Source organism: Sceloporus occidentalis, unplaced genomic scaffold, assembly GCF_023333645.1.
Source record: "Sceloporus occidentalis isolate IW3139 unplaced genomic scaffold, rSceOcc1.0.p SCAF_1, whole genome shotgun sequence".
NCBI lineage: Eukaryota > Metazoa > Chordata > Lepidosauria > Squamata > Phrynosomatidae > Sceloporus > Sceloporus occidentalis.
In genome coordinates this window covers 116261781-116278201 of record NW_028316981.1, presented here as the reverse complement: position 1 = coordinate 116278201, position 16421 = coordinate 116261781, and the positions used below count along the sequence as shown (strand labels likewise).

The window sequence follows — 16421 nt, the reverse complement described above, 5'->3', positions numbered from 1 at the left end:
AAAGCTTGTTGATCATTATTGGCTTTCCCATTGAGCAATGCCATGTTTTGCAGGAAATGTTTTTGAGAACCAATATTTCAGGGAGGCTATCATATAAAGAAAAAAAGTGTGTGCCTGATTTACAAAACTGTAGGTGTTTGGACAGATTTCATCATTTTAGGGCAAATCTATGTCAGGATTTCACAAATGGTAATTATCCCTTAAGATACCCTGCTTCATTATACACTAAAGTGTGAAGCTAAGGAGGGCCTATGATGCTCAACTGAAAAATGTAAGATAATTCTGACTTCGAAGCACCTTTTTATGTACTAGAGACAGAACTATCAGCTCCTAAACTCAAAGGAATCAATGTATTTCTTTTATAGCCAGCACATATTTATTGCCTTTCTGTGATCAGTATGCTACATATAGTATTTCTCTCATGCAAGCTTTGGAAACTTTCCCCTCTACTCTGCCACTCTTCATGTAGCCTGAAAAACAGTTTCTCAGATCTCGAGAGAAGGATTTAGAAGCACACAAGGAGGGAGGGACTACCTGCCCAGTTGGATGAAATCTGGTATTCTGGAAAGAAAGACCACTGCCAGATCCTGCCCAAACACCCAATTCAGATATTTTACTTCTACCACTTTCTTCTTTCAGAAGCTTTGGACAAGTCTGTTTCAATTCACTGTCATACAGTTCTCATTATTCCTCCCCTTCAAAATATTGTGCTACCGTAGATAAGTGTTTTCTGATGCACAGAATTACTTCAGTATTAAGAACAGTAGATATACCAATTCTATTCTTTATTCCGAATCCCACCTACTTTATGAAAAAGCTTTTACATAATGGTTGGTTTTAATCTGTCCATGGGATAGGTCCACTTGCATGTTCCAAGTGCCAGAAATATGTGTGGGCAGGAAAAACTGAAGAATGACCAGAAAAAACAGGCAGGTCTGTCATCCATCTCTGTAAGTCATTAGAATGGAAATTAGAAAAAAATGCATGAGTGGATAATTCACTCACGTTTATTTACTTCCTGTCAAACATGCAAGCCTGATGCAATGCTCAGACCAGGTTAGTTTATGTATTTTATAATGTTAGCTCCCTGAGCACCATTTTTTGTGATTAAGTGGAATATAGGTTTAGTAAATACATTTCTTGCTTTATCCAAAAGCTAGAGCAGAATTTCATTGTTCTGCATTAAAGCTAGTTCATTCCATTGTAGCTTATCGAGGGCCCACACCTCTCCTCTGCGCGGCTTGGATTCCTTCAGCTAGAAGGGAGTTCACAGACTCCCTTTGGGCTGAGGAAATCCAAGCCTCACCGAGGAGAGGCCTGGACTGAGGGCCCATGCCTCTCCTTGGTGAGGCTTGGATTCCTTCAGCCTGAGGAGAGGCATGGGCCGCGTGGAGGAGAGGTCTGGGTACTCAGTCCAGGCCTCTTCTCAGCATCTTGGATTTACTCAGCCCAAAGGGAGTCCACACACTCCCTTTGGGCTTAGGAAATCTAAGCTGCAAAGGAGAGGATTGGGCCAAGCGCCCAGTCCTCTCCTTTGCATCTTGGAACCTTGGCCCTCTCCTAACCCCAGCAGACTCCACTCCCCTTAGCAAAGCCAGGGCAGAAGCCACCATGGAGGAAGCAGGACTCAGGAGGTAAACAGGGAGGAAAGGAGACGGGGAGGGAAAAAGGGAGGGAGCTTTGTTATCAACGGTGGCGTGTGTGCATTGACAAGAACTTCTTGGCCCCTCCAGATTATCCGACATTTTTGGTTTCCCAATGATTAGTCAGCCCATTTATATTGGATAATCGGGGTTCTACTGTATTTACAAAACTACCAGTAATTTTAATTATGAATGGCTAGAAATAACCCTCTGTGTGCTTTAGGCTGCTACCAGGAAAGCAACCATCTCCAAATAGGGATCCTATACCACTTGTGTAACATTTAACAAAAACAAGGCAAAAACCCACTAATAGAAACATGTCTTTAACTCTTACGCTAACAAAAGAGACCAAATACAAAGAGGGAAACATATGCATAACTCAGATTTTAGAATTTTCGGAATGACATATTTTAACCAAAATCAGATATATATGAAATGTTCCAATTTAATACTTTCATTTACAAGATATGTTTACGGAATCTAGACATCACCCGTACTGACTGTATATTTTACTGTATATTCAGTAATAAACTTAATATTTCAACACAATCCAATTTTTATGGAGTTCTATTGTTGCAGTTCAAAATGATAAACATTTTTGAATATTTTGAATCTATAGTGCATTTAAGCATTCTGATTACAGCTGCATGTCTTATCTGTAGCATGTTAAGACAGCATTAAACTTATTCTGTTAACCAAATCACCACTAAAATGCTAGCATATCTATCAGAATTGCTTTATTTACAATGAGTTTTAAGTGTCAAATACTGTAAAAATTTGGATTAACCATTCAGTCAGAGAACTATTCTATCTATTCCTGAAGAATTGAAGGCCCTATACAGACTGGCCTGAAAGGCCAGCCTGTGGGCGAAGTCGGGGTGTTGCAACCAGATGACGCATGCCTTGATTCCGCCCTCAGGACGCCATGATGCAGCACACTGCTCCACATAGCACATGGCATCATGGTGCTCCTCTGGCACTGCGTCCAAACGATGCAACGACGAAGGAGTGCCATATAGCTGTGCTGGCATGGCTATGGCGCCCTTTCGAGGGTGAAAAAAGGATCAAAAGGCTGGATTGGGGCCATGGCATGAGGTTGACACAGCCTCAATCCAGCGCAAAAAGGGGCAGACTGTAGAGCCCCTAAGTTATCCTATGCCTAGATGTTATAGGAAAGTTATAAACCAGAAAATAACACATATTTATTGTTGCCAGCTCGAAGGGCATATTAATGCTTGTGGACACAAACTCTGTTTGAATTATTAAAGGGAAGCCATCCCTTGCCTTAAAAGTCCTAAATACTAAAACCTACTCTGGAGGGCTGGAAAGCTCTACAGAACTAGTTTTGGGTGGCACAGAGGGAGAGTTGCAGCTGGAGCAAAAGAAAAGCTCACAATTACCATAACCTCACATTCAGGCTCTCTCATTCACCTTATACCAATTATATTAATAATAATAATAATAATAATAATAATAATAATAAAATTTTTATTTATATCCCGCCCTTCTAAAAATCAGGGCGGCTTACAACATGGGTTAAAATACAATCAAAACACATCAAGACAAGAGTTAAAATACAAAACAGTAATCATACAGAAAAAAACCAACAAAAGCCCCATAGCCCATCCTCTTGGCCACGGAAGAGGAGGGAGGCCCACAGGATTTTATTCGGGGAATGCCTGTTGGAACAGGAAGGTCTTTAAATCCTTCCTGAATTGGGCCAGGGTGGTAGACGAGCGGAGCTCGGTGGGCAGCGTATTCCAAAGGGCTGGGGCAGCTGTGGAGAATGACCTCCGTGTAGTGGAGGCCAACCTAGCCCCAGGCACCTTCAGTAATTGCTGCCCAGACGTTCTGAGGGTGCGAGGCGGAATGTACGGGGAGAGGCGGTCCTTCAGGTATCCTGGGCCCAAGCCATTTAGGGCTTTATAGGTGATTACCAACGCCTTATATTGGGCTCGGAAGCGAATGGGCAGCCAATGGAGGTCTTTCAGAACCGGTGTTATATGGCTGGTCCTGGGAGCACCAGTGACCAGCCGGGCTGCCATGTTCTGCACCATTTGCAGCTTCCGAGTTTGGTATAAGGGTTGCCCCATGTAGAGTACATTGCAGAAATCCAGTCTCGAAGTTACCAGAGCATGTACAACAGTTTCTAGGTCCCTCTGGGCCAGGTATGGGCGCAGCTGGCGAATCAGCCGAAGCTGATAACAGGTGCTCCTGACCGTCACATTCACCTGAGCAGTCAGGTGAAGCAACGAGTCAAGGAGCACTCCCAGACTGCGCACGGAGTCCTTCACAGGGAGCGTGACCCCGTTCAGGACAGGTGGAACCACCGCCATTCCTGGACCAGGGGAACCTATCACTAGTACCTCCGTTTTCTCTGGATTCAATTTGAGTCGGTTTTCCCTCATCCAGCCCATTACTGACTCTAGACAGGCCACGAGAGGAGAGACGCCATCCCCGGTCACTGCATCAGTCGGAGACATAGAGAAAATAATTTGGGTGTCGTCAGCGTACTGATAACCCCACGCCCCATGTCTCCGGATGATCTCTCCCAGCGGTTTCATGTAAATGTTAAATAGCATGGGAGACAGAATGGCTCCTTGAGGGACCCCAGTTTTAAGGGGCCTCTCATCAGAGCACACGTCTCCCAGCTGCACCATCTGGGACCTCCCGGAGAGGTAGGACCGGAACCACTGGAGCGCAGTGCCCCCGATCCCCACCTCTGCCAGGCGCCCCAGAAGGATACCATGGTCTATGGTATCGAAAGCTGCTGAGATGTCCAAGAGCACCAACAGGGACACGCTTCCCCCATCGATGCTCAGACGGAGATCATCGACCAGGGCGACCATGGCAGTCTCAACCCCGTAACCCGCCCGGAAGCCAGTTTGAAATGGGTCCAGATAATCCGTTTCATCCAAGACCGCCTGAAGCTGGATCGCAACCGCCCTCTCGATCACCTTTCCCAAAAACGGTAGCAGCGAAACAGGCCGATAATTATTATGAACCAGGGGGTCGAGGGAGGGCTTTTTTAGGATCGGTTTTACAATGGCCAATTTAAGATCCGATGGAAATAGCCCATCCCTCAGAGATGTATTAATTATCCGGCGTAACAACAATGTTACCGCCGGTCCCCCCTGGGCTGCTAACCACGAGGGGCAGGGATCAAGAGAGCAGGTTGTTTTCCGGACACTTCCGATGATCTTGTCCACATCCTCGGTACTCACCAACTCAAACTGATCCAGTTTAACATAGTCCACGGAGGCTCTGGACACTTCTACTCTAGGTTCTGCTATAATGTCGGCGTTCAGACCTTCGCTTATATGAGAAGTTTTATCCGCAAAAAAGTCGTTAAACAAGTCACAGCAGGCCTTAGAAGGTTCAAGGATCTGGTTCAGGGCGGGAGGGAGCTGAGTTAGCTCCCTGACCACCCTGAACAACTCTGCCGGACGCGACTCAGCGGACGCAATACGAGCACCATAGAACGAGTTCTTTGTTGCTCGTATTGCCTCTCCATAGTCCTTTAACAATTGGTCTAGGAGAGTCTTGTCGTCTAAGCGGAGGTGTTTGCGCCAACGGTACTCTAGCCGTCGCAGAGCTCGCTTCCTTGCCCGGAGATCTTCCGTATACCAGGGCTTACGCTTGGAAGCGGGCCTGAGAGGGCGCTTGGGAGCGATCCTGTGTATAGCCCTAGAAAGACCGGTATTCCAGATACCGGTGAGGGCATCAACAGAGTCGCCGTCATTTCCAACCGTGAGCCCCTCTAAGGCTTCTTGGAACCTCTCAGGTTCCATCAGCCTTCGAGGGTGGACCATCCTAACAGGTCCACCACCCCCGGGGGGGATCTGGGTAGAGGCCTTGAGTTTCACCTCTACCAGGAAATGATCCGTCCATGACAGGGGGGAAACATTAACTATTTCCGCCCACGGATTCTCCGCCTCCGAACAGAAGACCAAATCAAGAGTATTACCCGCACAATGTGTAGGACCCTGTATCAGCTGGGACAGGCCCATGGCCGCCATGGTCTCCATGAATTCCCGAGCCGCACCGGATGGAACATGGCTGGCCGTGAGGGAGATGTTGAAGTCGCCCAGGACAAGAAGCCTGGGCGTCTCCAGCATCAGCTCAGCGACCAGCTGTGTCAGCTCGTTAAGGGAGTCCGCTAATGCACGGGGTGGCCGATACACTAACAGAATCCCTAGACTGTCCCTAGCCTTTAGGGTCAGGTAAATACACTCGATATAGGAGGTCTGTCGGATGTGGTTCCTGGTGAGGGACACGGTGTTCCTATGTATCAAGGCCACACACACCCCCCGCCCACCTAACCTGCGCTGATCCTTCACCGAGAAGCCAGCGGGCAGGGCCTGAGCCCACACCGCATCCCCATCAGGCCCCAGCCAGGTCTCGGTAATGCAAGCCAGGTCACACTTAGAGTCCTCCAGCAGATCCTGGAGGATGTGGGTCTTGTTGTTGACAGACCTGGCATTGCACAGGAGCAGCGACAGGGTTTGTGGCACGGTTGGAGTGACCCTCAGGTCCTTCTGGTTGGGAGGGGGACAGGAAGGCGGGATAGATATGATGCATCTATCACGCCTTCCCCTGGAACGCCAGTCCCTTCTCCCACCACCATACCTCCCCCTGCCCCACACAACCTCAATTGGAGCCCCGCTCGCAAGGATGTTATCCCCGGCCCAGGCATCCCCCGCTTCCCTATCCTCCCCCCACCCTCCTATGGCTATTAAAGGAGCAGGGGTTAGCCACCACAGGCATCCCCTGCTCCCAGGCTAATCCAAAGCCTCTTCGCCCAATAAAAGCTGCGCAATTGCGCAGCTCCGCAGCAGCGGAGCTCCCCAGTCCGTGGGCGGCACTCCCGGGGCGGTGCGCAGATGCGCACCTCCGACACCCCGGGAGGAGGCCGCCCGGCCGAAGGCGCAGCTCTGGTTGCGTCGGTGGTCCGGCGAGAGGGCAGAGGGGGGCGTCAAGGAGGCGCCGGTTGCCCGGCTTTTGTACCCGCCGCTCTCACCTGGCGGGCTCCTCCCTGCTTCCCCCCAGGTGTTCCTTAAAGGCCCACTCGCTTCCTGGCCGCCAAACGCCAAAGCCAGAAGCCAAGCCCAGAGTCTTAAGGGGGGTCCCGCCGCGGAGCTCCCCAGTCCGTGGGCGGCACTCCCGGGGCGGTGCGCAGATGCGCACCTCCGACACCCCGGGAGGAGGCCGCCCGGCCGAAGGCGCAGCTCTGGTGGCGTCGGTGGTCCGGCGAGAGGGCAGAGGGGGCGTGTCCTTGCCTCAGCTGCTGCCCAGATGGTAAAGGCACAGGCACAAACACAAAAGCCTCAGCTTGGCTTGGAGCTGGCTGGTGGTAATGCAGCAGGGCAGAAGAAGCCTCAGAGGCCTTGGCCCCGCCCCCTGTCCAAGTTCCTTGCCTCAGCTGCTGCCCAGATGGTAAAGGCACAGGCACAAACACAAAAAGCCTCAGCTTATCTCAACAATGTCTCAAAACCATGACTCAGGAACACTGCTAAATATACAGAATCAATATGAAGGAACCAAATTTAATCTTAAGGCAAATGTACAACAACAGCTGTGATATGGAATTAAATACAGCCCCTGTATCCATGGGGAAAATGTTCCCGTACTTACTGTGCAAACATAAAATGACAGATAATAGTGAGCCCTACTGAAATGAATTACCTCTGGCAGACATTGAGCAAAGAATCATGCAGGAGGACTTAAGAGATTCCTAGGGAGAACTCCTCTCTAGCCATTTCTAGGTCCTCCAACATGACTCTGGTCAACTTCCACTGGAAGCATACCACAGAATGGGGCTGGAGGACCTAGAAAATGCATAGAGAGAACATATTGGGGGGGGGGGGGCCATGGGTAAGTGAAACCATGGGTACAGGTCATACTGCATCCGATTTATAAAACAGTGGGTTAGGACCACCTCTGGATCATGAATGCGATGTATGCTGAATGTAACAATACAACATTCCAAGGCATGCATTTTCTAAAAGAAGGTTACAAATTTTATTGATTAATAGCATGTTTCAGTCTGAAATTTTCTTTTAAAGGAAGATAAATTTAATTTTGAATGAGTGAATGTCTAGTTATACTATCAACTTCCTTATTTGAAAATCAGTTCCTAAGTGTCTGGACAAACAGAGCTATATCTTACTAGAGAGGCAGGCTAGCTCCAACAGGCCTCCCTGGAAGATGATTAACCATCCATTAAGAAGTCAAGCCCTCCCTCCAATCCATCTCCCCTGATCCAGGCCTCGGAGGTAGAGAAGAACTGCTGGCCCTCATCCCCTTCCCCACCACCACTCCCTTCTCCTTTTGTGTCGTGTCTTTTTAGATTGTAAGCCTGAGGGCAGGAAACTGTCCAATTAAAAGGATTGTATGTACAGCGCTGTGTAAATTTACAGCGCTTTATAAATAAAGGTTAATAATAATAATGATAATAAAGACAAGGCTATTTAATAACACTACCAACCCCCCCCCCCAAAAAAAAAAAAAAAAAAAAGTCACGGCCAGTGACTATCAGGAATCTGTAAGCTTCAGGGTCAACAGTCTAACACACATTATATTGCAGTTGTATTTCACGTCATTGCCCCACCAAGGATGTCTGACTCATTTTAGTCTGTAGACAGACCTAGACCAAACGTAGTATCCTAGCACTGGGAACAATCCTGTAGGTTGGAGGGGGAAAGGGTATTACTGAACAAAAACAAAAAAAGATCAACATCACACTATTTCTCAAAGAGATATTCTCACAGTGAAAGAACAACATGAATGAAAAATGGCCTTAGATGAGTTTTAAGTCTGTGTTATCCTATTTATTGCAATACAGAGAGCAGAATGCTGTGTCAAACAGGTTTTCCCATTCATTTACTATGCTGAATAATTAGCCCTTTGGTAACACTTGCAGAAAGTTCAAAATAATTTGAGAAATCCCTCACCAACCAACTGCATTTCCCTTTGACCTACCTATGTAGTCATTTTGCAGTTCCTGATCAGACCAAGCTGGCTTACTTATGGAGCATTCTCCAGCAGTATGGAGAATACTGTGTCACTGTGCCAAGAGGATGAAGCATGGAACCATGTCAAATGTATTACTATGGCTGATGCATTGTACATATGCAACATCCTTTAATTCAAAACATAATGTCAATGGAGGCTGGGCATCCCAGTCACAGAGTGGCCACTGCCACCAGCGCATCCATGTGCAGCATCTGTGTTTCTTTGCTAGAAGAAATAACAGCTGTGTGCATGAGAAAAACTAAAATATGATCTAGATAGTATAATAGCAGCCACCCCTGGAGAACATAGCAAAAGGAGAGGAATTATGCTTCTTCCCACCTGAACAGTATCCACAATTGAATCACATTTATTTCCCCCTATGAAATACACCAAAGGTGGAGGTACAAAATCCTACAAAACAAGATAGTGACTCTCATGTTTTATACCTAACACCAAGTATTCTACACCAACAGTTTTGCCATTTATGTACATATTTTTAAAACATCTAAAACTGATTCCACTCTGTCCTAAAGCTGGAAGCTACAACTTTGTCAAATACTATTAAAGACCCCCCACCAGTACCACCATGATATTTGTTTCTTCTACTCGTACTGTGAATACACACTTTCCTTCTGCCCTTGCTTTGAAAGTTTCACAAAAATTCTGAAGCTGTACTGCTGCCACTGAGGACAGGGAAATGAAAGCCTAGCTCTAAACACACCTTTCTGAATTTCTTCACACAATTATGACAATTATCTTCTATGATGAATATGGGGAGCCGTGTGAACAAACTAACAAGCCCCATACACTTAGGAACACACTCTCATATTCCTCAATTTAGTAGAAGTCATCTGACTTTCATCTTTGGTGCTCTTTTAGCATCCATTAAGAGTGCTTGATCATTCCGCCAGTATGTTTTGATAGCATTGTCCTGCATTTCTTTGTGCTTCAAATTTTAGTGATAACTGATGAATAAAAATGTTAGTGAAGAAGAAAAAAAATCTACAGTTGTCTTGTATCACTTAGCATTGTTCTGTAGCCACAGAATAATTATTTGGAATCTATGTGTGTTTAATTTGGCATGCATCTGACATAACAATATTTTGCTAACTTAGCATTATTTTTGCTAACACACCCAGTGAGGCACCAGGTACTGTTTGAACTTTGCTTGACAATTTGGTGATTGATTATATTTACATTTTAGACAAGTTTCAAGCTACAACCAACAGTGATGAAACATTTCTATCAAAAAATATGGTCGCCTATCTACAGCTCCTTATAAAACAGCTCATTGCTTTGCACAATGGCAAGCTGCAGTACATTGAACTTATATGAACTTCTGATTGCAAAAAGGAGGTTCCCCAAATTTTCAAACAGTGGGCTTGAGTTGTCCAGTATATAAGTGTATGTCCAGAATTGAGGTTATCAACATGATTAAGAGATCTAAACATTTTTCTCTACAAGGAGGAGTTGGATGTATAAGGATCTGTATAGTGGAGACAAAAATTTACAAAATCATGACCAGTCTAGAAAAAGGAATTTTCTCTTTCTCTTATAAACTAAGAAGTCACAACAGCCCAATGAACTTTACTAGACTGACCATAGATTCAGGAATTATCCTCCAACTTATGAATTCCCTGTACAAGGTATGATGATGTGCACTGGCTTAAGAGATAATGGGAACAGTTTCATAGGAGACAGACCTTACAGCTATTAGCCAGGACAGCAAAATGGAAATTCTGAGTTCAGCAGCAGCTTCTCTTTAAACTGCAAGGGTTAGAAAACAAAGCAGAGGGGATGTTGCTTTCAGTCCCTCCTCATTTCATCTTGCTGGTTATTGCAGGAAAGAAGTCCATGGACCAGAAGGTTTGAACCAGCAGAGGGGGAAAAATAGCTAGCAAAATTCACTCCAGGTCAAGTGGTGTTCTTGTATGGCTACCCACTTGTCCCAACATCCTTTCATTTTAACATATTTAATCATAGTTAACAACATAATTTTCCTACTTATGTCTCCACCTGACATTTGGATTTGTTTCTTACCCTGTTTCATCCTTGCCTGTGATCCACATGCTTCTTGCCTTCAAGCAAAGACAAAGAGCAGGGGGGGTACTTATCATATCCTATATAGGGATTAGGAAAATCCTTGCCTATCTATCCCTTCTTTTTCTTACTACTGCAGAAACCACAAAAGCTGTCAAATAAAACAAACTGCCACAGAATAACTGGGATAGCAACTAATGGGAACAACTGCCACTGGTGACAAGACACAGCATGTTGTAACAAATGGAAATCATTGCACTACATCCTTATATTTGACATTCTTATTTTATCCATAATAATTTTATACTCCTCTGAAGCCATGCTCCAGACACATACTTTATAAACCTTGAGCTGGTGCTACATAGAGAAAACCACCGTGTGTTAACCAGATGTTGGAAACAATAACAAAATGTCCCTAAGCAAACTGCCATAGCAGCAGTGCTCTAAAGCGTTATAATTATTTTATTTTCTTATATCCTGCCTTTCGTTCAATATAGGGACTCAAGGCAGCAGATATACACGTATACGCAGATATACAAAGTTCCTTAAAAGCTAAGATGAGTAGAAAGTACACATTCATACACAACTTTATTTAGATAAAAATACTTGAACATGGTAGCAAATTTTATCAAAATCACTTTTTGTTTCCTTAGCTTCTGACAAGAATACACACTGTAAAATTCTCATTGGAAACTTGAACTCCAATACAAGCATGTAGACGCATTACTCCAGCACCATCACTAAGCCCACAAAAGTTGAGGTACACAATACACTGAAGAAATAATCCAGTTTGAGACTACTTTAACTACCCTGGCTCAATGCTAGGAAATCCTGGGAACTGTTGTTTATTGTGGCACAAGAGTTTTCTGACAAAGCTAAATCTCTCAAAACTACAGTTTCCAGAATTCCATAGTGTGGAGCCAGGGCAGTCTCAAACTGGATTATTTCTGCAGTATGATTTGGACCAGTCTCCAAAATACATATGTGTGTGTGTGTGAGTGCACACCTTCAAGTCACCTGTAAACTTATGGTGACCCCTTGAATTTCATAGGGTTTTCTTATGCAAGGAATATTCCGAAGTGGTTTTGCCAGCTCCTTCCTCTGAAATATAACATACAGCGTCTGGTATTCATTGGCAGATTCCCATTCAAGTATTAAGCAGGGCTGGCTCTATATCAGACGGATCTGGTACCTTTAGGATATGCCCTAACATGTGTGTGACTTACTGTAATTAGTACACATCAGTATGCAAAGAGATTTTGTAGTACCTTCAAGTCTAATTGTGAGAAAGAAGTTGTAGCATAAGTATTCGCAGATTTGGTCTACTTCCTCAGATGCATGAAGCGAAGAGATGCCTATGGTTATCAGTCTAATTACAAAAGTCCTTCCTGGGCATCAGTTCACTCCATGCACTTGAGGAAGCAGATCAAGTCTAAGGGGCCATTCACATTACCTTTTACACCGGTTTTAAAATCGATTCTTCCACGTGAAGTTCATATTGGGCCTGATTCTGTCACAATCCATGTCGAGGCTTGCACAAGGAAATGCCCCTTACCCTGGGGTATCCAGAATCAGGCTAAAATACGTCTTTTCTCAAAAGACCCGGGTTCTGCTAAATATGAACTTGCCCCCGGTCATGATCGGGGCAAATTCATGGAGGGATTAAGGTCAGAGGGCGGGCTGAGGTCAGAGCATTCCCTCCCATCATCGGAGGGGAGGGGGAGAAGGAAAAAGACGAATGAAAAGGGGGGATCTGGATGCAAACGGTGAAGAGGATAAAAGGAGAAATCAGGGTGATGAGGGCTGCAAAGGGCTGTCAGAGGGAGGTGGGGGGAGTGGAGAAAGTGATGGAGGAGGAGGAGGAGGAAGGAGCTGTGGGAAGAAGGGAGCCTGGAGGGCATCCTATAATGGAGCAAAGGGAGGAGGAGGAAGGAGCCAGGGCAGCTCAGAGGGAGGTGAGGGTCGGAAGGAAGGAGGAGGATTGCCCAGGGAAATAGGGCTGTGGGGCCAAGCTGGGGGATGTAGAGAAATGGATGCAGCAGAAGCAGCGTCTTTTGACAATTTATGCGCATGATTTTTTTGGGTGCTTGCTTTCCTCTTGTTCCTGGAACTTAAGAGCCATTATTATTAATATTATTATTCTTATTATTATTAGTGTTATATGCGGATGCTACAGTCAGAATGCCTACGCTGCATTTCCCTTTTATTCCCAATTGATTTCATGGGTCAGTTGGAACTGACAGGTCACTCTCTCTCAGCCTCAGTAGAAGGCAATGGCAAAGCTCCTCTAACAGGAGGAAAAGGGTCAGTTCCGGTCAGGTCACAGGCAGGGCATGAACGGAGCTTGCACCAGGCACCTTCCTCCCCCTTTTTTATTTCTTAAAATTTTTTTGGACAAAATATGCACATGTTTTTTTTTTCTTGAGGCAGATATATAGATGGATAGAACATGGCTAGCTGCTTGTTCACTTTCCGTTTCATTTGCTGGCTTCCAGCAAAGGGGAGATGTTGCAAATGGCAAGACTTTTTTTTCCTTTGCGAATCAATCCAAAAATGCGAATGTTACATTTGTTGCTCTTGTCAATTAGGCAATTGGCAAAACGATACATGCTTTTGCAAGGAATTCAGGGGTAGCCCTGAATTGCTTTTAAAAGCAAAAAAGAATGCATGGCAATCGCATGCTTTTCTGGCATTTCTGAGGTGAGGAATATTATTATTATTATTATTATTATTATTATTATTATTATTACCACTACTACATGTGTACGAGGCATTCTGGGGTGGCAAGGAGTGGGGGATACAGGATGCATTCACTTGCATTTTGAGGTTGAAAATGGGGCCAGGGCAGATCATAACCTGCACTCACCGAAATGCCCCCCCCACACACACACAAAAGAGGTTTTAAATTTTGACGTGCGCACTTTGGGGCATTTTGTGCCTGGCTCTTTAAAAAAAAGGAGGGGGGAAGCACACTTCCGACGCCGCCCCTGCAAACGTCACCTATGACGATTGCTTGATTGACAGCAGGCGCCCTAAGTTAAACCCGATAAGGCATTTGGGTTAAAATGCCCCTCAATCGTAGTGGGCACTTGTTAATGGAGAGATTCGGGGGAGGGGCATCCAGATCTACCCAGTTCCACCCACGTTAACTGGGCCAGTGGGAATGGGGCCTCAGATAGCTTAAACTGCAACCACTTTTGCACAGTTAGTATCAAAAGTGTTACCAGATCCCTTTGTATACTGAATTCCAAACTAACACACCTATGTCTCTGAATGTTACACATCAATTAGTGGTGGCAAAGCCCAATGACTGAAGATAAGCCTAATAGAAAATTCAGGAAACTTGGGAGTCATTTCTGACTCAGTTTTCAAACTTCCTATGAGAGCAGGAGCAGAAGTCTGGCATTTACAAATCCTTTTAAGATACGCCCTTGATCTCAGTTCTTTCGGAACAATAATCTGTGTCTCCCAAGTATGACAATAAACACTGGTAAAAAAGCTTCAGTGAAGAATGAACAATGAAATACAAGGCTAAAGAAACTAGACACATTTAACATAAAAAGAAGAGTGCATGTATATATCTATAGTTTTTGTGGACTTCTCTTAATAAAGAAAAATCTTCATCAGGATTACTGAAAGAAATGTGGGAAGAAGCAAGTCAGCTGATTTATGATGGCTTCCGTTATATTCAAGCTTCAGTTAATATTTAAATTTCTGAAAAGACTATGCACCAAGATGAAAATTTAAAACCAGGATGCAATAAACATCTGGATCATATGTCAGGGCTAGAAAGTGAATGCACTAAGCAATCTGAAAAAGGACAGTAAACCAAAAGATCCCAAGGTTTGTTAATGAGAGTATCTTGCTCCAAAGAGGCCTTTCAAGATTCAGGTTGCTCCTAGGGAACATTTGAAAGAAAGAAAGAAAACAGATACCACAGATTAGAAACTGCCAAGCACTTTTTCATTCAGGAAGAAAATACTGGGGACCTGTTCCATATAGTTCACTTGCCCATGAGGTAATCTGGAGCATCCACACAACATGCTGATCACATAAATAACAAGCTTTGTGGATGCTTGAGTCCCATTAAACACAAATTGTGTCTCTTATATAAAATGGCAAAATGAAGGTTTGCTATTTGGAATGTATACTATTTTTTTAACTATTTTCAAGCCATGGATGCTTGAATCCGTAGATTAAAAAAAATCTGTGAATAAGGAAGGCTGACTGTATAAAGTTCAGTATGATTACTGATACATGGATGACACATCTGGAAGTTATTACTGAAACAATTCACAGCACAAGGGACAGAAGAACTACAGAACATCTACAAATGACTAAGACTTGGAATTCAGAAGACCTGTGTACCTCAGTTAATGAATCATAGAATTGGAAGAGACCGCAAGGGCCATCCAGTCCAACCCCATGCTGCCATGCAGGAAATCTCAATCATAGCATCCCCAACAGATGGCCATCCAGCCTCTGCTTAAAGACCTCCAAGGAGGGAGACTCCACCACACTCCGAAGAAATGTGTTCCACTGTCTAATAGCTCTTACTGTCAGGAAGTTCCTCCTAATGTCAAGGTGGAATCTCTTTCCCTGCAGCTTGCATCCATTGTTCTGTGTTCTAGTCTCTGGAGCAGCAGAAAACAAGCTTATTCCATCCTCAATGTAACACCCCTTCAAATACTTAAACAGGGCTATCATATCACTTCTTTGCCTCTTAAAGAAGTTGATACATTCCTGGGTGTTATTTCTTTAACAGAAAATTTGGTACCAGAGGCTGAAATAACATGAAAATAATTGAGACAGGCTCCTACACCACAAAAAAGGAACAGTTCAAAGCTAACAATATGCACGTGTGAACTGAAACAACCAGGTTTGGTAAGCCTTGCATAAGTGAATTAGAGAATCATAGTTGGAAGAGACCACAAGGACCATCGGGTCCAACCCCCTTCCATGCAGGAATCCAGCCTCTGTTTAAAAGCCTCCAAAGAAGGAGACTCCAGCACTCTCCGAGGGAGTGTGTTCCACTGTCAAACAGCTCTTACTGTTGGGAAGGTCTTCCTAATGTTGAGGTAGAATCTTTTTGCCTGTAGTTTGCAACCACTGCTTGTGTCCTAGTCTCTGAAGCAGCAGAAAACAAACTCGCTCCATCTTCAGTATGACATCCTCTCCAATATTTAAACAGGGCTACCATATCATCTCTTAACCTTCTCTTCCCCAGGCTAAACAAACCCAGCTCCCTAAGTCACTCCTCATAGGGCATGGTTTCCAGACCTTTCAGCAAACAAAAGTGAACAAAAAAAATGACCCTCTTAACATGTTGTTGGTAACTGGTGGCATGTTTATCTGTTTTCCTCTTCTGTTTTGCTGTTCACACAAGCTTAGTAAAGAATTTGGGAGACAGCTACTTTTTATCTTGTCTATTGTAAGAACAGTCAAATGTTTTTGCACGATCTATTGCAGACTCAATGCTGCAACCTGATAACAAAATTCTGTGCTACTCCAGCCCTCCCTTACCATCCTCTCAGTGCCAATAATACTAAAAAAATTTCCAGCTAAACAGAGGATAACCAGAAAAAGGTGGGGGGCTGGGCAAGTATAAAAACACTTTGGCCTGTTACAGACTGCCAAAATAAAGCTGCTTCGGGTCTCTTTGGAGGTATGCTATTTAAATGATGCATGCATCCTAAGAATCCAGAAGCTGCACCAAAAGCTGCA

The 16421-nt window shown here is 44.6% G+C and overlaps 1 protein-coding gene across 5 annotated transcripts in view; it reads right to left on the bottom strand.

Annotated features, from left to right (window-relative positions):
* Positions 1–16421, bottom strand: part of PWWP2A (PWWP domain containing 2A) — a 39307-nt gene that overhangs the window by 16197 nt on the left and 6689 nt on the right. The gene's annotated exons all lie outside the window — the stretch shown is intronic.